At 48.5% G+C, this 23,929-nt stretch overlaps 8 pseudogenes; all 8 read right to left on the minus strand.

Moving 5' to 3' along the window:
* Window positions 1–11,485: 11,485 nt before the first annotated feature.
* LOC143999317 (5S ribosomal RNA) lies at window positions 11,486–11,604 on the minus strand (annotated as a pseudogene).
* A 100-nt stretch (window positions 11,605–11,704) lies between these two features.
* On the minus strand, window positions 11,705–11,823 carry LOC143998967 (5S ribosomal RNA; annotated as a pseudogene).
* Window positions 11,824–12,144: 321 nt separating this feature from the next.
* LOC143998839 (5S ribosomal RNA) lies at window positions 12,145–12,263 on the minus strand (annotated as a pseudogene).
* Window positions 12,264–13,214: 951 nt separating this feature from the next.
* Window positions 13,215–13,333, minus strand: LOC143999459 (5S ribosomal RNA; annotated as a pseudogene).
* Window positions 13,334–13,432: 99 nt separating this feature from the next.
* On the minus strand, window positions 13,433–13,551 carry LOC144000005 (5S ribosomal RNA; annotated as a pseudogene).
* Window positions 13,552–13,929: 378 nt separating this feature from the next.
* On the minus strand, window positions 13,930–14,048 carry LOC143999115 (5S ribosomal RNA; annotated as a pseudogene).
* Window positions 14,049–14,151: 103 nt separating this feature from the next.
* On the minus strand, window positions 14,152–14,270 carry LOC143999272 (5S ribosomal RNA; annotated as a pseudogene).
* A 796-nt stretch (window positions 14,271–15,066) lies between these two features.
* Window positions 15,067–15,185, minus strand: LOC143999954 (5S ribosomal RNA; annotated as a pseudogene).
* Between the last annotated feature and the right edge of the window lie 8,744 nt (window positions 15,186–23,929).

A 23,929-nucleotide genomic window follows, 5' to 3' on the forward strand; every position in this document is an offset into this window, starting at 1 on the left:
AGTAACCCCTGGTAGCCTAGGCTAGGATTGAAGAGCGGAGGTCCCTTTCACCGGTGGACAAAACATTACACATACTTGCTATTGTACGTGAATAATGAATGTGCCTATTGAAGCACACACAACAATTTTATTTAGTTTGAACAGAAGGACAGCCCTGTGGTTTAACCAATCAGGTAATTCATACATACATCGACATTTTTCTTAAACTCATGACATTATCTAAGTCAAAGGTGAAATACAGTCTTCTGATAGTTATTTCGTCATTTCAACATCTGCTGACTGACCATATTCTTGCGTAACCAGTCCTATCTTAGCTTTGTACCTCTTACCGCAGACAGATGCATCCTAATATGTCAACATCTTGCATCTTAATTCTGAACTTAGTGAAATGCACGCCTAAGCATATTATCTTAGACCTTTAACCTAGTACCGTATATCTTTTGGCAACCTTAATAAGTATTCCCTTATAATCCTTCCTTTGATCATTCTGTGATTTACATAATGATCATTCCTTTTCTAATTTAATAGCACAGGCTTCATACTCCGAACCCTTGTGCTCTTGGTTTCTATACCATACCGTTGGATCCTTAACAATGGAAGTGAGTTTCAGATCCTTCGGAGCGACCGTGTTTCCCTTTTTACATAAACATTTGATTATCTTATAACAGGCATATAAAAATAGAATGAAGAGAATCACAGTGACAATTGTCATGGCAGCATTTCGGAGCCAAGATATTAATCCCCCAAAACTAAAACTGCTCGAGAAGGGATCCCAGTTTTTTCCTATGTTCCTTGCCTCTTTCTGTAGTTTATTTACCTCTTCCCTGTGTTGGGCAATAACGTCATAGTAGTCTGGGACTTCGATGCTGGTATTATGAATCCAGGTACAGCACTCATAATCCTCAGTAGTCTCACAGAGGCCAGTAAGGGCTGCACTCATACTTTCTATAGCCAACTCATGTAGTTCTAGTTGCTTCCTAATTGCCCTAGTTTCTAGATTTAGTTTGGTTATGTCATCAGAATTTTCCTCCAGAATCTCATCAATTATGCCAGTGTAATTATTTAATCTTTTCATTAGGTCAATTCCCCACCCTGTCCAGGAAGGGAACCATGCCCAGGCCATATCTTTTCCTAAAAACAATTCTCGTTTATTACGGTGTCTAAGGGGATATCTAGGATGCATGCTGGCTTCAAGGAGGTGACTTCCCTTGTTATCCCCTAATACCCCCATAATAGGAACCAGGGCTGCAAGGTAACACCACCCCTGGGGTTTGGTTGGGATCCAGGGGTGACAGAGTTTGCCGCAGCATATATATATGGTATTTCCTAGAGCTAGGGGTCGTTTATGGAACACGTTCCTAAGAGTATCAGAAAGGCCAGAGAGCACCAGAATTGACATTAATTGGTGTATTGTAGTCTTGGTACTGGAGCTAAGAAAGTCTAAAAAGGTGGCATTTAGGGTGGGATCTGAAGTATGGAAGAAAGAAGGACTGTTAAATGATGTCATTGAAATGTTAAGTTTTGCTTGTTTGCAAACCTCGGCTCCATCTGTGGTGTTTCCCAGTCGGAAACACCAGTCTGGGAAGTGGCTTCTACCTATAATTTGGAAAGTGAGGGTTTTATTTGGACGGGTCCTAGTAACATTCGTTAGGACGATAGGGGGTGTTCCATTAAGGAGGGGGGTAAAATTCAAGGGGACTGCCATGAGAGGGATTCTAGCTGTACTGGGATGTAGCTTGCTGCAAATCCAGCATTTCTCAAAACCAGATTTTTGAGCATAGCTATATTTGAATTTTAGTAGTAACATCTTGTTAGTCAGTCCCTTAGGTGACTCATTAACGGGTACAATACTTCTACTATGTCTTTGGCCGGGGGTATTATTCATCTTAGGTGGTCCACATATCCCTTTTAATAGACCTAAATCTTCTGGATGATATATACAGTTGGCTATAAACCATGTGGGCAGGAATACAAATAGTACCAGACTACCCCAAAGGCATACAGCCTTCCCTGACACTGATGGAGAAAGCATCTTTGTTTTTTTTTAAAGTTCTGATTATTTGTTATCTAAGAGTTCTGTTCTTCTTCTTCGTTTCTCATCCCGGCAGTTGTTGGCTCTGTTTTGTCCTTTTGAGGGGGTGTGGGATCTTCCAGGGAAATTTGTTCTATGCCTCTCTGAACTTCTTGTAGATCTTGTTCTTGGGAGTTGCTGCTCTCTGTCACTGCCAGGGGCTCTGGAGTCGAGGGAAGCTGGGGACACTTTTTAAGACGGCTGGCGTGGATCCAGGTGTTTCCTAGGTCTGTTAACACTGCGGTCCTGGATACCTTTTCCACCTTCCATGGTCCTGAGAAAGCCGGTCCAATACTCTTTCTTTGTGCTAATTGTTTGATCAGCACTTTATCCCCAGGGATGAAGGGATGCGTTGGTTCTGTGGGAAGAGGGAAAAAAGGTGACAGAAACTTGTTCGTTTATTTCGTGGAGCATACTTACCAGATTTTTCACGTACATTTCCTGTTGGGAATAAATGTCAATATCAGTGTCTTGGTCTAATGGGGGTAATTCTATGTTTGCGGGGATTCCCATGAGGACCTCAAAGGGTGATAGTTTTGTTCTTGCATGTGGATCTTCCCCTCTTTTGACCAAAGACCTTCAGGGTCTTTGGTCAATCCTTCCTTTGTCCAAAAATGGACATCATCTTCTGTGGCCATTGATTGCATCTGTGCTATGACAGTTTTAAAGTTAGGTGCTGCGAAGTGTTCCTTGAAAAACATTGTTGTGGGGGCAGGTGGGTTAGGGGAAAAGGCAGCAGCTCTTTTAGCTTCTCTGTCAGCAAAAGCATTCCCTTTTGAAACACGACTGCTGTCAGAGGAGTGTGTCTTTACTTTAATTATGGCTACCTTTTTTGGAAAAAGAATGGCTTGGAGGAGAGCACTAATCTGTGTGGAGTTGCCAATTATTTTGTTGTCTGTTGTTTTAAAACCTCTATTGGCCCATATCACACCAAAATCATGCACCACTCCAAAAGCATATCTACTATCTGTGTAGACGTTCACCTCTTTACCGGTGAATAGAATGCAGGCCCTAGTGAGGGCTTCCAGTTCAGCCACCTGAGCCGAAGAGGGGGCAGTGGTTTGGCTTCTAATACCTTGTTTGGCAACTGGACTATTGCATATCCTGTTTGGAAGGTGGAATCAGAGGGACGGGAGCAACTACCGTCCACAAAAACATCCTCTGCACCTGAGATAGGGGTGTCAGTGAGATCCGGTCTGGGACTGGTAATAGCAGCAACCTTTTCCGAACAGTCATGTATAATGTCTGGGTCATGTGGTAAACGCAACATGGAATGCAAAAGGCGCACAGCGGGGTTGCTGGCAGGCACATATTTGAGTGTGAGGTTATCAGTGTTCATCAGTGTTATCTCATAACCACTAAGTCTTTGCGAGGTCATATGTTGGGTATTCATGTTCTGAATAAGATGCGTGACTGAATGAGTGGTATAGAGAGTCAATGGGTGACCTAGCACTAATTTGTTTGCATCTTGTACAGCCATTGCACAGGCAGCAAGATTTTGGAGACAGGATGGCATTCCCTGTACTTGGATGGGGAGTTTTTTTTAGATAGGTAGGAGACAGGGCGGTAGCCTGTTCCATGCTGTTGTGTCAAAACCGCGGCAAAAGAGGTCCCCGAGACTACACAGTATAGTTGAAAAGCTTTACCATAGTCTACCAACCCTAGGGCGGGAGCATTTGACAGACTGTTTAATAGAGCTTGAAAAGCTTGTAGTCTGTCTTCAGTCCAATCTATTAATTTAGGGGCTGTCGAGCCAGTAGCCTCTCTTAGGATACTATCATAATGAGAACAGTCAGGGATCCATTGGCGGCAATATACAATTGCACCCAAAAATGAGAGTAGGGCGGCCTTGTCTTTTGGGGGACTGAGAGCTCGAAGGGCTGCGGCACGTTTGGGGGACACTAGCCTTGTCCCTTCCTTTAGAATGCACCCTAGGTATTCTACCTGTGGCTGGCACCATTGTATTTTCTTCCTTGAGGCTAGATGCCCGGCGTGAGCTAGGTGTTGTAACAGTGATGTTGAATCGACCGCACATTCTTCAGCAGTTCGACTGCACAGGAGCAAGTCGTCCACATACTGTATCAGTACCGACCCACGCTCAGAAGTCCAAGACTTGACAGTCTCGTTGAGTACCATAGAGAAGGCGGCTGGACTGTCTACATACCCTTGCCAGGTTAGTTGGCCCCCGGCCCAGGAGAAAGCAAACATAGGTTGGGCTTCCTCTGCAATGGGAATGCTAAAGAAAGCATTCGCTAAATCAATTACTGTGTAGCATAGAGAGTCTGCCGGTATGCATGAGAAAATAAAAGTGATGTCTGAGACTAGGGGTGGGAGGGGAATCACTTGTTTGTTTACGGCTCTGAGGTCTTGGACGAGTCTCCACTCGCCACTGGCCTTCTTTACAGGGTAAATGGGTGTGTTCCAGGGACTGATGATTGGTCTCAGGATACCTTTTGATATGTAATCATTAATTTGAGGGGAGATGCCTTTGACTTTCTCTGGGGGTAGGGGATACTGTTTTTGATATTGTATCCCTGCATCTGACCGCATTTGGGGTGCATATGGTGTGCAATTAATAAAGCCCACACTACCTTTGTTTTCTGCCCAGATAGCATGTGTTTCGAGAGAGGCGGGGAGTAGCATAAAGAAGCCTCTGTGTGCATGTCGCTTAGGGCCATGTAAGTCACATAATGGTGAACTAGCGGTAAGGGAACCTTCTCTATTAAACTTAATGATAATACACAGTTGTGCCAAGAGGTCCCGTCCCATAAGGGGCACAGGGCATGAGGACAAGACGGCAAAAGTTTGGGTACATAATTTCTGTCCTTCTGGAGTGGCTACAGTCAGTGGTGGAGTGATGGGATGGGTGACAGGTGTCCCATTAATACCAACAGAGTTTCCCTCGGTGCATTATTTGTGGCTGTGTAGGATATTGGGGTAGTGGTTGACGAGGGTTCTGGTATGGCAGATAACGGGGATACTGTGGGCGGGTCTGGGGGTTAAATCCCCTGCCTCTGCCTCTTGCTCTAATCTGTCCAGTCCTATAAGAGCACTGGGATTTCCAATGTCCTTGCTGTCCACAATTGCCTATATTTTCCAAGGCATTTGTTCCATGCACAGAAACAATCCTTCATGTATTGTGGGTCAGCCCCTTTGCAGGGAGGATAAGAATGCTTATGTACCTGACAAATTTTACTGACTTCTTGCCAGTCTTCCTCAGTACAAGGACCATATGGCCCTGGGTCATGTATCCCCAATTGCTGACACCTTTCTCGGACTTGTGTCCAAAATGGTTCTACCTGGGGGCCAGGGATCATATTACTGACAAATTCATAGGGTGATGGGGTGGCCATAGCTTGGGTTGCTGCAGTATTCCCCATCTAGTAGTCTGGGCAGTGTGTGTCTAGTGGCAGGACACAGGTGATAACACCCGGTTTGTCCAACAATCCGGTCTCTGGTCTGGGAGTAGGATCCCTGATCTTTTTTGGGGCAGATGGACTTATATAAAACTATGAAGATTTACCCTTAATATACGATGAAGGGTAAATTTTTCCTGGTGGCGGTATTTACCCCTCTTACACCAAGTCTGCAAGAGAACCCCCCTGGTCTGGTGGTCAGTCAAATCCACTTGTCATCTATTCTTAGGAAGAGTAGACCTAACGTGCAATGGGGGCAGGCGGATGCTATGTCACTACAAGAGGGCTCCTCATATTCTGCACTCATTTAAACAACAACAATTATTTTCCTTATACTCTATATTAAAACTTATACTCTATATACTTACACGTGTACCTAGAGAGAAACAGACATATTCTTAATATACTTTAAGACATGAAATAACCGTATTGCAATACATTTATCAATTTATAGTGCACTTTTTTTTTTAAAAAAAAAAATTTTTCAAATGGGCGTCCACTCCACCAATCCCTTTGTCACGGGCGTAATCTACTACTTCCCGTGTTAAAAATACTATCACCAATAGTTTTAAGTCAGACCAACCTAGTCGGACTCCCCTAAACCTATAAATTCCTTGCGAGCCCTTTTCACCTCCCGAGTGACCAGCCTAGTCCATCGCGAAGGCACAGTTACTTCTTTTAATTTTAAACTAAGTTCGTAGCGGCCGCCCGGACAGAGTAAGTGTTTACACCATTCACCAATCAGGTAAAAAAGAGTAAAGTGACTTACCTGTCGCAAGACGAGACGAACCCCACTTTGCTGGTACCAAAACTGTTAGGTTGCTCGTCTCCTGTAAGTAACCCCTGGTAGCCTAGGCTAGGATTGAAGAGCGGAGGTCCCTTTCACCGGTGGACAAAACATTACACATACACGCTATTGTACGTGAATAATGAATGTGCCTATTGAAGCACACACAACAATTTTATTTAGTTTGAACAGAAGGACAGCCCTGTGGTTTAACCAATCAGGTAATTCATACATACATCGACATTTTTCTTAAACTCATGACATTATCTAAGTCAAAGGTGAAATACAGTCTTCTGATAGTTATTTCGTCATTTCAACATCTGCTGACTGACCATATTCTTGCGTAACCAGTCCTATCTTAGCTTTGTACCTCTTACCGCAGACAGATGCATCCTAATATGTCAACATCTTGCATCTTAATTCTGAACTTAGTGAAATGCACGCCTAAGCATATTATCTTAGACCTTTAACCTAGTACCGTATATCTTTTGGCAACCTTAATAAGTATTCCCTTATATCGTTGATCTCCTTCTTCCAGCACTGGACCGTGGGGGGGAGGGCCTGCATCCAGCCACGAGCAATCCCTTTTCTCGCCAGGAACAGCGTTTCATGTAAAAAGGTGCGAAGAGGTTTGTCAGCGTCTAACTCCGGCAACAGACCAAGCAGGCACATCTTCGGGTCAAGGCTAGCAGGAGAGCCCATCCGATCATGGAGAAAGCGAATCACCTGTATCCAGTATGTTTGGATAACCGGACAGGACCATATGAGGTGATAGAAGGCGCCTGGGGTGTGGTCGCATAAGCGGCATCCCGGATTATACATTGGTTTAAACCGTGCTATCCTCTGGGGAGTCAAGTATGTCCTATGAATGATGTACAACTGCGTAAGGCGGTCCGACAGCTTGGGGGAAACTCTCTTCACATCCCCCAAGACTTCATCCCACTCCTCATCCTCAATTATTCCAAAATCCACCTCCCATCGGGTCTTAGCAGCATATGCCAATGTCACGGTGCCTGGGAGACGGATGGTGGAGTAGAGGGCGGAAATCAACCTGGTTGGCTCATCACCTTTAATTATATCAACTATAGGAGGGACTGTCAGGGTTGGGTTGGAGCCGGCGAATTGAGTCTATAAAGCATGTCGGAGCTGTAAGTACCTGAAAAGGACATGGTTAGGGAGTGAGAATTCTTCCTTTAATGTTTGAAATGATTTGAGCCCAGCGTTAGTCATAGTTTGGTGCACGTATAGGATCCCATAACGTATCCAGACCGCGGGGTCTGGAACGGACAACAGTTCGGGCAAATGAGTGTTGAACCAGAGAGGTGTATAGGAATGGACCTGCGGGGTCCCGATTTTTTTCAGGGCCGTCCGCCAGATCCTCCAGTGATGTGTGAGCATGTCTACTTTGTGATGGGGGGAATGTCCTGACAATGGGGCCCGAAGGACCGACTGAAGTGGGGTATGGGCCGGGTCGCCCGGACGTTGGCAAAGTAGTGTCTGGTATCTTGGTAGCTCGCTCTTGTCAAAATGATAAAAGTGGGACAATTGGGAGGCAAGATAGTAATCCTGGAAATCTGGAAGAGCAGCCCCTCCCAATATCGTTGGATTCTTCAGAATTTTCCAAGACAATTTGTGTCTGCTGTGACCCCATACAAATGAATTAAGAATTCATTCGATTGTTTTGAAAAACTTTTGTGGTATGTATAGGGGTGCATGCCACACCAAATAAAGTATCTTAGGTAGAAGTATCATTTTGACCAGACTGATGTGTCCCATAACACCTAGAGGTAGTCTGGCCCAGGTTTGTGTCTTGTTCTTGATCAGGGTATACAGGGGTTCAATGTTTAGAGGCACGTAGTCTGACGTCTTCTCTGAAGGGTGCTTGGGGAGTAGGAGCCAAAAAGGTATAACACCATCATGGCTGAGCAGGGGGTAGCTCCGCCCGCCATAGGGATGATTGCTTAAAGTATAGTAGAAAAGGTGTGGACGTCGCGTAGCCTACGGTCTTCCCCAGGCGCTCTGCAGGTATAAAGGAGGCAGGGAGCGCATGCCGGCAAGGTCGCCCGGAGTCGATAAGCATGCTGTAAGAGCCGGAACTAGCGTTAAAGGAATTTCCGGGTTAGCCCCCAGGTTCCGCAAAGGGCCGTCAGTTGTAATGGGCCCATCAACGGCTTAATCAAAAAGTCATGGGCGCCCAGGTAGGGTAGCATGTTCAGTCTCGGTGTTCCCTCTGGTCAATCCAGGTGGACGCCAGTGCAGGATCTTCAAAAAAGAGGGTTCGGCCCTCGTGTTCCACGCGAAGCTTCGCAGGATACAACATTGCGTATTTGAGGTGTAGAACACGAAGGCGTAGTTTAACATCCTGAAACCTGGAGCGCTGCCGCTGTACCTCACTGGAGAAGTCTGGAAATACTGCCACATGCGTATTGGTATGAGGGATATTACCCCTTTCTCTGGTCAGGCGGAGGATTTTGTCGCGGTCCCGGAAATTAAGAAATTTCGCTATCAAGGTGCGCGGTGGGGCTCCCTGGGGAGGAGGACGAGCAGGAATGCGATGGGCCCTCTCCACCGCGAACATCACTGAAAATGCCTCTCTGCCGAAGGTGGAGGTCAGGAGATTTTCAAGGAAACCCGCCGGGTCGCTGCCCTCAGCCGACTCAGGGAGGCCAATAAAGCGGAGATTGCACCTCCGAAGGCGGTTCTCCATGTCGTCCTGTTTTGCGCTAAGCTGTTGCAACTGGCGGCGTACCTCGTCAGTGGTGTGTTGCAGGGGATGTATGATGTCCTCAGCTCTACTGATGCGGGTCTCTGTCTCCGCCACGCGGTCCTGGAGGGTGGAGAGGTCTTGCCGGATGAGGGACACATCAATTTTAACCTCCTCAATTTTGGAGGTGAGCGTGCTCTGGCACAGGGCGATGGCATCGAAGACTTGGTTAGTGGCTGACGCAGAGTGGTCTGCGTCAGAGGGAGCTCTGGCGCCATCCCTGGCCCGGTGCTCCTCCTCATGGCGGCGGTACCTGGCAAGCTTGTCAGCGGCCTCGGCTGACTTTTTAGGAGGGGACATGGTCCAGAAGTGGTCCGAGGTGTTCCAATATGGCCGCTGTGTATTAGGCCAACCTCTTAAATTCCCCGCTCACAACAGCTGTACAGTGCCGCAATTAAGGTTATGGACTGTGTTCAAAAGGATCAGCGGCTGCAGCGGGAATAAACCGGGGACAGGACGGTCAGGGGGTTACAGATCACTGGGCACAGTACCTCAGCGGGTATAGCAAGATGGCCACTGCTCCTAGGCCCAGGCCGGTCCCACAGGCTGTCCCACCAGTCGCAGGAAGATAAAGAGGCACTTCACAGGTGGTAGAAAGCAATCGGTGGCCACAGCAGAGAGATGCAAGTTTGCAGGCAGTCATAAATGTAGAGGCCGCCTCGGGTGTAGCAAGATGGCCACCGGCAGAGGGACCAGGCCGAAGCCGCGGACTGTCCCACCGGTCTCCGTCCGAAAAATAGGTCCCACACCCGCGGCCGAGGGCGATCCGGCAGCCGGGAGTGCTGCGGGGCAGCTCTGGAGTAGCCTAGGGGGCTGGGGAGGCCGGAGAGCCGCCGCCGGGTGTAGCAAGATGGCCGCCGCTCCGGCGCCTAGGTCGAAGCCACGGACCTTCCTACAGGCCGTCCCCGAACGGGGAAATCCTACCAGAACGGCTCCGCGCAGCGCCCGAATGGCGGATGGCTCCAGGAGTATTGCGGGGGAGAAGGCAGGGACGTCCAGGCACAGTACCAAGGCAGGATGTTGCAGGATGGAGGTTGCAGGAGTGTGGACGAGCGGAGCTCCTACTGCAGACGTCCAACTCCATTGCAGCTCAGGCCACGCCCCCCGGAAAGGAGGCTTTTAATAATGTTTCCAGCTTCTTATCAGTTGGATCTTTAAATACCTGAGCATTATCCAAAGGACAGGTCAGGTTTCTATTCACGCAAGAAACAGCCGCATCGACAGATGGGACCCCCCATATCTTTTTTTTTTTATCAGAAAAAGTTTTTATATGAAAACATAATGTCACAAGACATCCACAACAATGACCACACAGTGTACAAATTTTAAACTTCTCACCAGGTGGTATTTGACACCATCAAAGCTGCATAAATGTTTCCCCTCTTCCTCGAACATATGCTGGAGGTTTGGAGAAGAAGAGGGCACGTTGCTCCACATTTTTTGGTCCTGCCCCAGCTTGGTGGACTTCTGGACAGAGATCCGATGCATAACACAAAAATTCACAGACTTCTCCATCCCGGAAGAGGCTGCATTTTTTCTCTTGCACCATTGACAGATTCCCATTAAGAAGTACAAAAAAATAAATTTTACGGCATGTGATAAATGCAGCGAAATCCTGCATCCCTCTCTATTGGAAAAAATGTTCCCCCCCTTTCATTACTCACTGGCTTAGGAAAATAGAGGACATTAAAAAAAATGGAGGACTTGATCCTCACATCACAAGGTAAACAAGAATTTTTTAAACAAACCTGGGACATCTGGAATACCTTTATATTCTCGCTGGAAGGATGTCGCCTGCTATCACCTTAATGCTCTGAGCTTTCCTTGACTGGCCCCTTGGACAGTGGCTGCCATTGTGTCTCGTCCCCTCTTCTCCTTTCCTGATCTTTCACCCCTTCTCTTTTCTTCCTTCCTCCCCTATCTCTCACCCCCTCCACCCACTCTCTCTTTTGGAAAAAGTGGAAAATTGGGAATGACGGCCCCACCCCCCCCCCTCTGGATGGATTATGCCGGAGGGACCTGGGGTTTGTGTGACCCTGGATCTTGGTACAGTACTTTATCCGTGCCTTGAATCATTATGATTGATGGAAGGCAGACTCACAGTTGCGAATATACCTGTATCAAGTATTGTTCAGCTGCTTTTTGCTCTGTATTTCTCTGTTGCATTATGTACTCGGGGGACCGTCTTCCCCTGTTTGTAGAAAAAATTATATTTGAAAAAAAAAAAGAAGCCTACGACACCTGGTATTCCCAGGCGGTCTCCCATCCAGGCATTAACCAGGCCCGACCCTGCTTAGCCTCCAAGATCAGACAAGATGGAACAGATTCAGGGGGATGTGGCCGTAGCCAATAACTTCAGGCACTCTCAACTCTCTTGACAAACGCCAAGATGGTCACCTTGGGAAAGAAACAAAAAAAAACAAGTCAACGCCAACAACATAAAAAGAAGTCTACAGCACCTAGTATTCCCAGGTGGTCTCTCATCCAGGTATTAACAAGGCCCGACCCTGTTTAGTCTCTGAGATCAGACGAGATCTGGTGCTTTCAGGGTTATGTGGCCATAGGCAAGCTCTTCAGGCACTCTCAACCCTCTTGACAAACACCAAGATGGTCACCTTGGTAAACAAACAAAACAAAAACAAGTCAACGCCAACAACATAAAAAGAAGCCTACAGCACCTAGTATTCCCAGGTTGTCTCCAATCCAGGTACTAGCAAGGCCCAACCCTGTTTAGCCTCTGAGATCAGAGGAGATCGGGCGCTTTCAGGGTTATGTGCCCATATGCAATCTCTTTGGGCACTCTCAACCCTCTTGACAAATGCCAAGATAGTCACCTTGAGATACAAGCGAAAAAAGACAGGTCAATGTCAACAACATAAAAAGAAGAATACGGCACCTGGTATTCCAACGCCATCTCCCATACAGGTACTAACTAGGCCCAACCCTTCTTAGCCTCAGAGATAAGAAGAGCTAGGGCTTTTTCAGGGTGATGCTGCTGTAAGCGATCTCTTTGGGCACTCTCAACCCTCTTGACAAATGCCAAGATGGTCACCTTGGGAAACAAGCGGAAAAAAACAAACGAATCAACGCCAACAACATAAAAAGAAGCCTACAATAACTGGTATTCCCAGGTGGTCTCCCATCCAGGTACTAACCAGGCCTGACTATTCTTAGCCTCCAAGATCAGACAAGATTGGGTGCTTTCAGAGTGATGTGGCCATAGGCAATCTCTTCAGGCACTCTCAACCCTCTTGACAAACACCAAGATGGTGACCTTGGGAAACAAGCTAAAAAAAACAGGTCAACGCCAACAACATAAAAAGAAGCCTACGACACCTGGTATTCCCAGGCGGTCTCCCATCCACGTACTAACAAGGCCTGACTCTTCTTAGCCTCCAACATCAAGTGAGATCGGGTGCTTTCAGGGTGATGTGCCCGTAGGCAATCCCTTCAGGCACTTTCAACCCTCTTGACAAACGCCAAGATGGTCACCTTGGGAATCAAGCAACAACTTAAAAAAAAAGCCTATGGCATTGAGAAATCCCAGGCGGTCTCCCATCCAGGTACTAACCAGGTCCCAACCCTGCTTAGCCTCTGAGATCAAATGAGATTGGGCTCCTTCAGGGTGATGCAGCCATAGTAGATTTTTTTCAGGCACGCTCAACCCTCTTGACAAACGCCAAGATGGTCACCTTGGGAAGCAAACAAAAAATCAAGTCAACGGCAACAACATAAAAAGAAGCCTACAGCACCTAGTATTCCCAGGCGGTCTCCCATCCAGGTATTAACAAGGCACGGCCCTTTCTAGCCTCTGAGATCAGAGGAGATTGGGTGCTTTCAGGGTGATGTGCCCATAGGCAATCTCTTTGGGCACTCTCATCCCTCTTGAAAAATGCCAAGATAGTCACCCTGGGAAACAAGCGAAAAAAAACAGGTCAAAACCAACAACATGAAAAGAAGAATACGGCACCTGTTATTCCAAGGCCGTCTCCCATTCAAGTACTAACTAGGCCCAACCCTTCTTAGCCTCCGAGATCAGAAGAGATAGGGTGCTTTCAGGGTGATGCTGCTGTAAGCGATCTCTTTAAGCACTCTCTACCCTCTTGAAAAATGCCAAGATGATCACTTTGGGAAACAAGCGAAAAAAAACAGGTCAACACCAACAACATAAAAAGAAGCCTGCGGCATCTGGAAAACCCAGGCGGTCTCCCATCCAGGTACAAACCAGGCCCAACCCTGCTTAGCCTCTGAGACCAGATGAGATTGGGTGCTTTAAGGGTGTTGTGGCCGTAGGCAATTTCTTTGTGCACTCTCAACCCTCTTGACAAATGGCAAGATGGTCACCTTGGGAAAAAAGGGAAAAAACACAGGTCAACGCCGACAACATAATGAGAAGCCTACGGCACCTGGTATTCCCAGGCTGTCTCCCGTCCAGGTACTAACCAGGCCCATCGCTGCTTAGCCTCCAAGATCAGATGAGATTGGGCTCTCTCAGGGTGATTTGGCCGTAGGCACTCTCTTTGGGCACTCTGAAGCCTCTTGACAAAGGCCAAGATGCTCACCTTGGGAAAAAAGCTAAAAAAAACAGGTCAAAGCCAACAACATAAAAAGAAGTCTACGGCATCCGGTATTCCCAGGCGATCTCCCAATCAAGACACTAACCAGGCCAGATCCTTCTATGGCACCTGGTCTTCCCAGGCAGTCTCCCATCCAGGTACTAACCAGGCCTGACACTGCTTAGCCTCTGAAATCAGACGAGATTGGGTGCTTTCAGGGTGATGTGGCCGTAAGCATTCTCTTCAAGACACGCCCAACCCTCTTGACAAACGCCAAGATGGTCGCCTTCAGAAACAAGCGAAAAAAACAGGTCAAAGCCAACAACATAAAAAGAAGCCTATGGCACCTGGTATTCCCAGGCAGTCTCCCATCCAGGTACTAACCAGGCCTGACACTGTTTAGCCTCCGAGATCAGACGAGATTGGACGCTTTCAGGGTGATGGGGCCGTAGGTGATCTCTTCGGCCACTCTCAACCCTCTTGACAAATGCCAAGATGGTCACCTTGGGAAACAAGTGAAAAAAAAAAAACAGGTCAAGGTCAATAACATAAAAAGAAGCCTACGGCACCTGTTATTCCCAGACGTTCTCCTATCCTGGTATTAACCAGGCCCAACACGGCTTAGCCTCCGAGATCAGACAAGATCGGGTGTTTTCAGGGTGATGGGGCCGTAGGTGATCTCTTTAGGCACTCTCGACCCTCTTTTTAAAAGCCAAGATGGTCACCTTGGGAAACAAGCGAAAATAAACAGGTCAACACCAACAACATAAAAAGAAGCCTACGGCACCTGGTATTCACAGATGGTCTCCCATACGGGTATTAACCAGGCCGTACACTGCTAGGCCTCTGAGATCAGATGAGATTGTGCGCTTTCAGGGTGGCACCTGGTATTCCCAGGCAGTCTCCCATCCAGGTACTAACCAGGCCTGACACTGTTTAGCCTCCGAGATCAGACGAGATTGGACGCTTTCAGGGTGATGTGGCCATAGGTGTTCTATTCAGACACTCTCAACCCTCTTGACAAATGCCAAGATGGTCATCTTGGGAAAAAAGTGAAAAAAAAACAGGTCAACGCCAACAACATAGACCCTGGCGGTCTCCCATCTGACCCTGACCCTGACCCTGCTTAGCCTCTGAGATCGGGCGCTTTCAGGGTGATGTGGCCTTAGGCGAACGCTTCGGGACATACTCAAAACTCTTGACAGATGCTAAAATGGTCACCTTGGGAAACAAGCGAAAAAAAAACAGGTCAAAGCCAACAATATAAAAAGATTCCTACGGCACCTGTAATTAGGTACTATCCAGACCGGACCCTGCTTAGTCTCCGAGATCAGATGAGATCGGGCGCTTTCAGGGTGATGTGGCCGTAGGAGATTTCTTCGGGCTCTCTCAGCCCTCTTGACAAATGCCAAGATGGTCACCTTGGGAAACAAGCGGAAAAAAAAAATGTCAACGCCAACAGCATAAAAAGAAGCCTACGGCACCTGGTATTCCCAGTCGGTCTCCCATCCAGTTACTAATCAGGCCCGACAATGCTTAACCTCCGAGATCAGACAAGATCGGGCACTTTCAGGGTGATTTGGCCGTAGGCACTTTCTTTGGGCACTCTCACCCTCTTGACAAACGCCAAGATGGTCATCTTGGGAAACAAGTGAAAAAAAACAGGTCAACGCCAACAACATAAAAAATAGAATTTTTATATACAGCTTACCTGTAAAATCCTTTTCTTGAGAGTACATCACGGGACACAGGAGCTTCATTACATAGTGGGTTATATAGGCACCTCTGGTGATTGGACACTGGTTAACCCCCAATTAAGGAGAATTCCTCCCCTATATAACCCCTCCCATATGGGAGGCACCTCAGTTTTGTAGCAAAGCAATAGGAAACCACGTAAAACCCAAGAGGGGTGGGAGCCCTGTGTCCCGTGATGTACTTTCAAGAAAAGGATTTTACAGGTAAGCTGTGTATAAAAATCCTATTTTCTTGATCATACATCAGGGGACACAGGAGCTTCATTACATAGTGGGATGTCCCAAAGCAATGCTCAGATTGAGGGGAGGGAGACACAGATCATAATATATAGACCGCCAAGGACCGGAGGACCTAAACTGCAGCCTGCAGTACACTGCGCCCAAAGGCGATATCCTCTTGCCCTCTGACATCCACCTGATAGAATCTGGTGACTATGTGGACTGATGACCAAGTTGCAGCCTTACAGATCTGAGCCAGGGAGGCCTGGTGATGCACTGCCCAAGAAGCACTTACAGCCCTAGTTGAGTGCGCTTTCACTTGAAAAGGAGGGATCTTCCCTTTAACACTATAGGCCTGAGAAATAATCTGTCTAATCCACCATGAGAGAGTGGATTTTGATGCCACCTGACCCTTCCTAGGGCCTTCCGGCAAAATAAATAAGCAATCAGTTTTCCTTATCTGTGCAGTTGCCTGAAGATAGATACTGATTGCCCTTACCACATCCAAAGTGTGCAAAGATTCTTCTTCTGCAGACTGTGGGTCCAGAAAAAAGGATGGTAGGCTTACATCTTGATTCAAATGGAATCCTGAAACCACCTTAGGCAGAAAGGACCTGTTGGGACGCATTACCACCAGGTCCTTATGAATAATTAGATACGGTTCTTTACTGGAGAGAGCTGCTAGTTCTGACACTCTTCTAGCCGTGGATATGGCTACCAAGAAAACCAATTTTTTAGTCAAAAGAACTAACGAAGCCTGATGCAAAGGTTCAAAAGGTTGCCCCTGCAAAGCTGAGAGAACCAAATTCAGATCCCATGGGCATACCGGAGGTTTGACTGGCGGCCTTATCCGCATCGCCCCCTGGATGAAAGCCCGCACCAGGGAATGTGATGCAAGTGGTTTCTGAAAAAACACTGACAAGGCCGAAATATGCACCTTGATAGTGCTTATGGCCAAATTCATTTCTAGGCCTGACTGGAGGAAGGCCAAGATCCTGCTAATGACATACTTTCTAGGATGACATTCCCTGAGTTCACAACAGGAAACATATGCCCTCCAGATTTTGTAGCAAATAAGCCTGGAGGCCGGCTTTCTGGCATTGACCAGAGTAGAAAGGACTGGGCCCGAAAGCCCACGGTCTCTCAGAATGTGGGTCTCAGCAGCCAAACCGTCAAATTCAGACTGTGTAAAGCAGCATGGTAAATTGGACCCTGTGAGAGCAGATCTGGCCGGAGAGGGAGGATCCACGGCCTGCCTACTGCCAACTTCATGATCTCTGCGTACCACGGTCGCCTGGGCCAAGCCGGGGCTACCAAAAGAAGCGACTTTGTTTCCCTCTAGACTCTTCCCAGGAACCGCGACAGAAGCGGGCACGGGGGGAAGGCATAAATCAAATTGTACTGATCCCAGGGAACTGTCAGAGCATCCGACCCCTGAGCGAGTGTATCTCTTGTCCTTGACACGAATTTGTCCAGTTTTCTGTTGAACCTGGACGCAAACAGATCTACGTCTGGAGTACCCCACCTGCGACATATGTTCCAAAACACGTCGGGGTGCAAAGCCCATTCTCCTAGGCACAACTGCTGGCGGCGCAGAAAATCTGTCTGCCAATTTTCCACTCCTGGAATGAAGACTGCAGAAAGGCATGGAACATGCCTTTCTGCCCAGACAAGTATACGATTCACCTCTTTTTGCGCAACCAGACTTCTGGTACCGCCCTGGTGATTGATATAGGCCACTGCTGTGGCATTGTCGGACTGAACCCGAACAGGTCTGAAAGACCAGTTTATGAGAGCCATATAAACTGCCCGGATCTCCAAGACATTTATGGGCAATAGCTTCTCGATCGCAGACCATTTCCACTGCGAGCACGTCTCCTCCAACACTGCTCCCCAGCCTGTCAGGCTGCCATTTGTCATAATAATCTTCCATGGAAGAGGAAGAAAAGTTTTGCCTTTCAGCAAATTCTCGGTTTGTAACGAGACTCTTAGACTCGTTAGACGAGACTCTTGCGTGTCCCTGGGGATAGACGCATAGGAAGATCCAAGGACTGGGGCTTCCTGTTCCAAGCCGCAAGGATGAATCTTTGCAGAGGCCTTGAGTGGAACTGGGCGAATGGAACGGCCTCGAAGGAGGCGACCATTTCCCCTAACAGTCTCATGCACAACCGAATGGGGGAAGATCTTCTGCCCAGAATTAGACGCACCAGATCCCCAATGGCCAAGGCTTTTGGCCTTGGTAGAAACACCTTGCCCTGAGCAGTGTCGATAACCATACCCAGGTATTCCAACCTGGTAGCAGGCTGTAGGGACGACTTTTCTAGGTTTATAATCCAACCTAGGCGTTCCAGCTGTTCTAGCGTTCTGGTAACACTGTGGTTCAGGAGCGCTACTGTTTTCTCTATGAGAAGCAAATCGTCTAGATAAGCCATGACGGCTATACCCTGAGCTCTTAGGTTTGCCAAGAGAGGGTCCAGAATCTTTGTGAAGACTCGAGGGGCCGTAGCTAGCCCGAACGGCAAGGCCACAAATTGAAAATGGCGCCGCTCTACCGCAAACCTTAGATTCTTTTGGTGTGCGGGAAAAATTGGCACATGGAGATATGCATCCTTGATGTCTATTGATGCCATAAACTCTCCCCCTTGCAGGGAGGAGACCACAGTGTGAATTGACTGTATTCAGAAGGACCGGATGCGTAAAAAACGGTTCAAATTCTTCAGATCCAGGATAGGTCTGACACTTCCATTTGGCTTTGGAACGGTGAAGAGATTCGAGTAAAACCCTGAACCCTGTTCTTTTGGGTCCACTTCTACTATCACCCCCTGGGATAGTAAGTGATCTAAGGCCAGAAATAGCGGTCTTTGCTTTACTGGGTCCCTGGGGATCCTTGACCTTAGAAAGCGAGAAGGTGGAATCTCCTGAAACTCCAGCTTGTAGCCCAGAGATACCGAAGAGACCACCCACTCATCCCGGATCTCTTCCCGCCAGGCTTCTGCAAACTGCAAGAGCCTTCCCCCCACTTGGCCGAGCGGGGGCGCTCCTTCACAAGGAAGCTTTCGGGCTCTGCTTGGCAGGCTTTCGCCCTCAGGATTTCTTCTGCCCCTGGGCCCGGCCTTGAGCCTTTCCTGTAGAGGGGGGTTGAGAAGGCCGTCGCCACTGCTTAGAGCTTGATGCTCCGGGAGAGAGAGAACGCCTAAATGATGGACGTTTGCTCCTTTTGACTGGAAGGAGAGTAGATTTACCCCCTGAAATTTTTTGGACGAATTTGTCTAATTCTTCTACAAACAAACGTTCCCCTTTAAACGGGAACCCAATCAAGTGCTTCTTGCATGATAGCTCAGCTTGCCCAATTCTTTAGCCATAGGGCCCTTCGCATGTGTACCAACAGGAGAGACAAACGAGATGCTTGTTGGACAGAATCCGAAATCGCATCAATCAGGAAACACAGAATTTGAGGTATTTCTGCATAATTCTCCACTTCCTCACTGGGAAGGAGGCCAAGCATCTGCTTAACCTGTTCCTTGAGGAACTGACACAACCCCACAGCTGCGACTGTAAGTTGCACTACAGTGCCAGTCATGGAAAAGGAGGCTTTTTTTTTTTTTTGTAAAATCTTTATTTTGAGATATTTTGACATTGAAACACACTTAAGTATACATTAGACAGGTGTGTCAGGACCAAACAAAGAACAAATAAACTGTAGGAAACAATGACACCCATAAAAACTGACCCAGTGGCCAAGAGTTGGCGGCTCAAACCAGACACATGAATTAGGCAAACGGGTGGAGGTGAACGTCTGGAGTGTCTTCTAGCTCATACACATCAAGTCCGGCCTCCGTGGGCTAGGGCCCCGCTCCAAGGTGCCTCTGAGCGGAAAGGAGAGGACGGGCCGGAGCCCAGTCCCCCACCTCCCGTCATACAAAAGGCCGGGGAGGCATGGGACCACCCCCAGGGGCCGCCCAGGAGAGGGGGGCACAATCACCTCCAGCAACCTCTCCCGAGCGTCCCCCGGGGGTAGGACAGGCCCACAGCAACCCCCCCGCCCAGGAGGGACGTCCCAGCATGGACCCCTCCGGACAGAGGGATTCCCCCCGTCAGCCAAACAAAGTGGCCGCAGGGCCAGCCAGCCCACAGGAAGCCTAACGCACCACCACAGCTCAATACCACGTAGGTCAATAAAAGGCAACATCTTATAGTGTGGAATACAGAGAAAGAAGGTAAAAAAGAACAGTAGGAAGGGTGAGAGAGAGGCAAGAAGGGGTAGAGAGGGGATTGGGGGATAGGGTAAGGGAGGAGGGTGGAGCCTACTTGACATCCCTGCGAAGTGCAGCGGTCCAGCACCAGGCGAGTCTCAGCAGCAAAGTCGTCTCTCCGTCCATGGGGCAAGAAGGTGAAAAACAGCCACTAGGTGGGAACATCATTGTGTGTGTGGGATCTCAAAGAGGGTTCCGCTAGCTCCAGTAGAGCCAAGTCCAGACTGGAGGTAGCGTATATAGTTTCGGACATGTAGACTGTCCATGATTGCCATATGCTGTCACACTTAGCCCGTGTACCCCTACAGGTTGCCACCCAATATTCCGCTTCTCTGATGTCATTCACTTTTTTGACCCAGTCCTCCACTGTGGGAGTCCTAGTTTGTTTCCAGTAAATCGGTATAAGACGTCTGGCCGCGTTCAACAGATGCGGCAGAGGGCTTTTTTTGTATCTACCAATCGGGATCGGAGGAATGTGCAAAAGATAGTTGGCCGGAGACAGTGGCACATCAAGATGCAAAACTGCCTCTATGCGGGATCGGATGTCCTCCCAGAATGGCTTGATTCGTGGGCAATCCCACCAAATATGAAGGAGGGTGCCCAATTGGCCACATTCCCTCCAGCACCGGTCCGATACCGAAGGGTAGATACGTGCTAAGTCTGCCGGCACTCTGTACCAGCGAGACAGTACTTTAAAATTAGTTTCTTGGGTTTTGGACTCCATGGAGCTAGCGTAGGTGAGTTTGTAGAGGTGGGACAGTTGGGCCGCGGAAAAGTCAAGTTGTAGCTCCCTCTCCCAGACCCGTATGTATGTCGGTCTAGCGACCTCGGTAACACAGCCCAGCAAGTGATATAATTCGGAGATCAGGTGGGGAGTGGGTTCATCTGCTACAAAAAAACGCTCAAATGGTGTAAGGAGCGCTTCGTCCCTGATTAAGTGGCCATGGGCTTCAAAAAAGTGGTGCAATTGCCTGTATCGCCAAAAATTCATAGCTGTCTGCGCATGCCCGGTCTGCAGGGATTCATAGCTGACCATTTGGCCACCGCTGAGAAACTGTCCACAACTGGCATTCCCGTCAGCTGCCCAGGGGACAAAAAAGGCCCTCCGCTCCCCTGGCGGGAACCATAGGAACCCTCCCAGCAGGGCAAGCGGAGAAACAGGGGGGGATAGGCCCAGCGTCTTGTTCAGTTTGTCCCAAATCAAAAGAGACTGTACAGTGAGCGGGGAGACATCCACCGATAACCCCCTATATTCCGGGGACAACCAGGGCGCATAAGCCAAATCTCTCCCAGCTAGCCATTTTTACAGAGAGACCCACACTTTTGACTTAGTATGAAATTTCCAATTAAGTATCCTCTGTAGAACAATAGCCCTGTGGTACCTCTGGATATCCGGAACCCCCAGACCCCCCGTCAGCTTCGAGCGTTTCAGCAAGGCCATGGCTATTCGAGGTTTCTTTGTGTTCCACACAAATGTCGACAGAATGCTATTCAATTGGGTAAAAAACAGTTTAGGGAGGGAGATGGGTATCATTTGTAAAAAGAATAATACTCGGGGCAGGATATTCATTTTAATAATATTAATGCGGCCGAACCACGTAAAAGCGGTTTTGGTCCACTGCAACAAATCCGCCTTGATCGCATGTAATAAGGGGGGGAAATTAGCGGCATATAAGGCATCAAAGCAGTTGGTCAACTGGATGCCCAGGTATTTAATAGAAGACGTGGCCCAGGTAAAGGGGAATGCTAATTGCAGGTGGTCCGCTTGAGGCGGGGCGAGGTGAATAGGCAAAATCTCCGATTTGGAAAGGTTTATCTTGAAATTGGATAACTCACCAAAAGTCCTCAGCTCCTTCAACAGAACCGGCAACGAGATCAGGGGTTCAGAGAGATAAAGGAGCACATCGTCCGCATACGCCGACAGTTTGTGCTCCGTCATCCCAACCTTCAGGCCTCTAATGTCTGCGTTCGCCCTCACCCTGCAGAGCAGTGGTTCCAGTACCAAGGCAAAAAGGAGAGGAGACAGTGGACACCCCTGTCTCGTGCCGTTTCGAATCGGGAACCGGGAGGAAAGCACCCCATTCACCTTCACCTGTGCACACGGAGTGGAGTACAAGGCCATAATCGAGGACATCATACGCGTCCCCAACCCCTGAGCCTCCAGTACCGCCCATAAGTACCCCCAGTCGACGCGGTCAAACACCTTTTCGGCGTCCGTCGAAAGGACGATACAAGGTTTAGGATCAGGACTGTTACGTGCCCAATGAATGAGTTGGATTGCCCTGATGGAGTTATCTCTCGCCTCCCTGCCACGAATAAACCCTGCTTGGTCTGGGTGAATAATTTGGGGCATAAGACTCCAAAGTCTGTTTGCCAGGACTTTTGCTAGAATCTTAATATCGACGTTAAGAAGGGAAATCGGTCGATAGCTCTGGGGGACGGTAGGATCTTTGCCCTCTTTTGGCAGCACCGTAATGTGTGCCAACAGTGCTTCGGTTGGGATAGGCTTCCCCTCCGCGATGGAATTAAAGTAGGTGCACATATGTGGCGTTAAGAGGGGCAGGAAGATCTTATAGTAGGAACCTGAAAAACCATCCGATCCCGGGCTCTTGCCCTTGGGCAGGGATTTCACCGTTAGCGCAATTTCCTCCGGCGAAATCGGCCGCTCCAAGTTGACGCATTGTTCCGCCGTAAGTGTAGGGACTCTCGCCGACGCTAAAAATTCTTGAATGGCAGCAGACTTGGGAGGCTGAGCGTGTGCGGGCGAGGCCGGGGAAAGGTTATAAAGTTGGGCGTAAAATTCCTGGAACCCCGAGGCAATCTTGTTGGATTGGACCCAAACGGCACCCGAGGGGGAACGGAGCTTCTGTACATAAGCTTGAGCATGTTTCTTGCGAAGGGCCCTGGCCAGCATACGGCCGCATTTGTTTCCATGTTCATAGTACCTGTGTGAATGATGCCTGGCCTGCCTACATGTGTGGCGATCTAATAAACGTAAAAACAGGTCACGCAATTCAAAAAGCTTCTGCTTAGCCTCTGGGCTCCCCCCCTGCTTATGGGAGAGTTCTGCCGCCTGTAAGGCGGCCAGAACCCTGTTGAAATCCTCTTGACGTGCTTTCTTGATTTGGGAACCCAATGATATCAGTTCCCCTCTAATCACGGCTTTGTGCCCCTCCCAAAGCACACCCGCACTTATCTCATCCGAGGCGTTTTCCCTAAAATAGTGGGAGATGGTCTCCGACACCTTGGCAACCGCAGCAGAGTCATCCAAGAGATTTTCGTTCAGTCTCCACGTCCAGGCCCTGTGGGGACCAGATGGTAATTGAATGGTCACGCCAACCGGTGCATGGTCCGAAAGGGTGATGCTGCCAATGGATGCCGTCTACAGAAGCTCAAGCGTGGGACGGTCAACATAGACATGGTCTATGCGCGTGTATACGTCATGGACGGACGAGTAATAGCTAAAGTCTCGTCCCGAGGGATGCAAAATCCTCCAGATATCAAGTAAAAGGTGTGCCTGCAGTGATTTGCGAAAGTGTTTGAAAAAGGCATGGGAGTGTGAGGGTCGGGTGCTCGAAGTGTCGAGCAGATGGTCCGGGCAGACATTAAAGTCCCCGCCTAAAATTAAATACCCGGCTTTAAAGTATGTCAATAGGTCAAGGGTAGCGTCCAGGAAGGTAAGCTGATCAGAGTTGGGGGCGTATAAGGAGGCGAATGTGTACATGCACCCAGCTATGGTGCCCTTTAGGAAAACAAATCGGCCCTGAGGGTCAATTTTGCTATCCACTGGCTGAAAAGGGCACGTCTTATGGAATGCTATGGCAGTCCCTCTGGACTTGGCCTTAGGAGATGTACTGTGAAACCACTGATTAAACATATGGGTGGGCAACCTGGGTAGGGAATGGCTGGTGAAATGTGTTTCCTGCAGGAAGACCACTTGGGCCTTCAACTTTTTAAGTTCCCACCACAATTTGTTCCTCTTCCCCGGAGAGCAGAGACCCCGTAAATTGTAGGAAATTACCTGGAGTGTAGACATGGGAGAGTTGGAGGGTGGAGGACTGGGCAAGCGTCCCAACCCGCCTGGTGTAAGGACCGCAGCAACAGCAGGC

This window comes from Lithobates pipiens, unplaced genomic scaffold, assembly GCF_037356315.1.
Source record: "Lithobates pipiens isolate NorthernLeopardFrog02 unplaced genomic scaffold, aLitPip1_a1.2 Scaffold_19, whole genome shotgun sequence".
Lineage (NCBI taxonomy): Eukaryota > Metazoa > Chordata > Amphibia > Anura > Ranidae > Lithobates > Lithobates pipiens.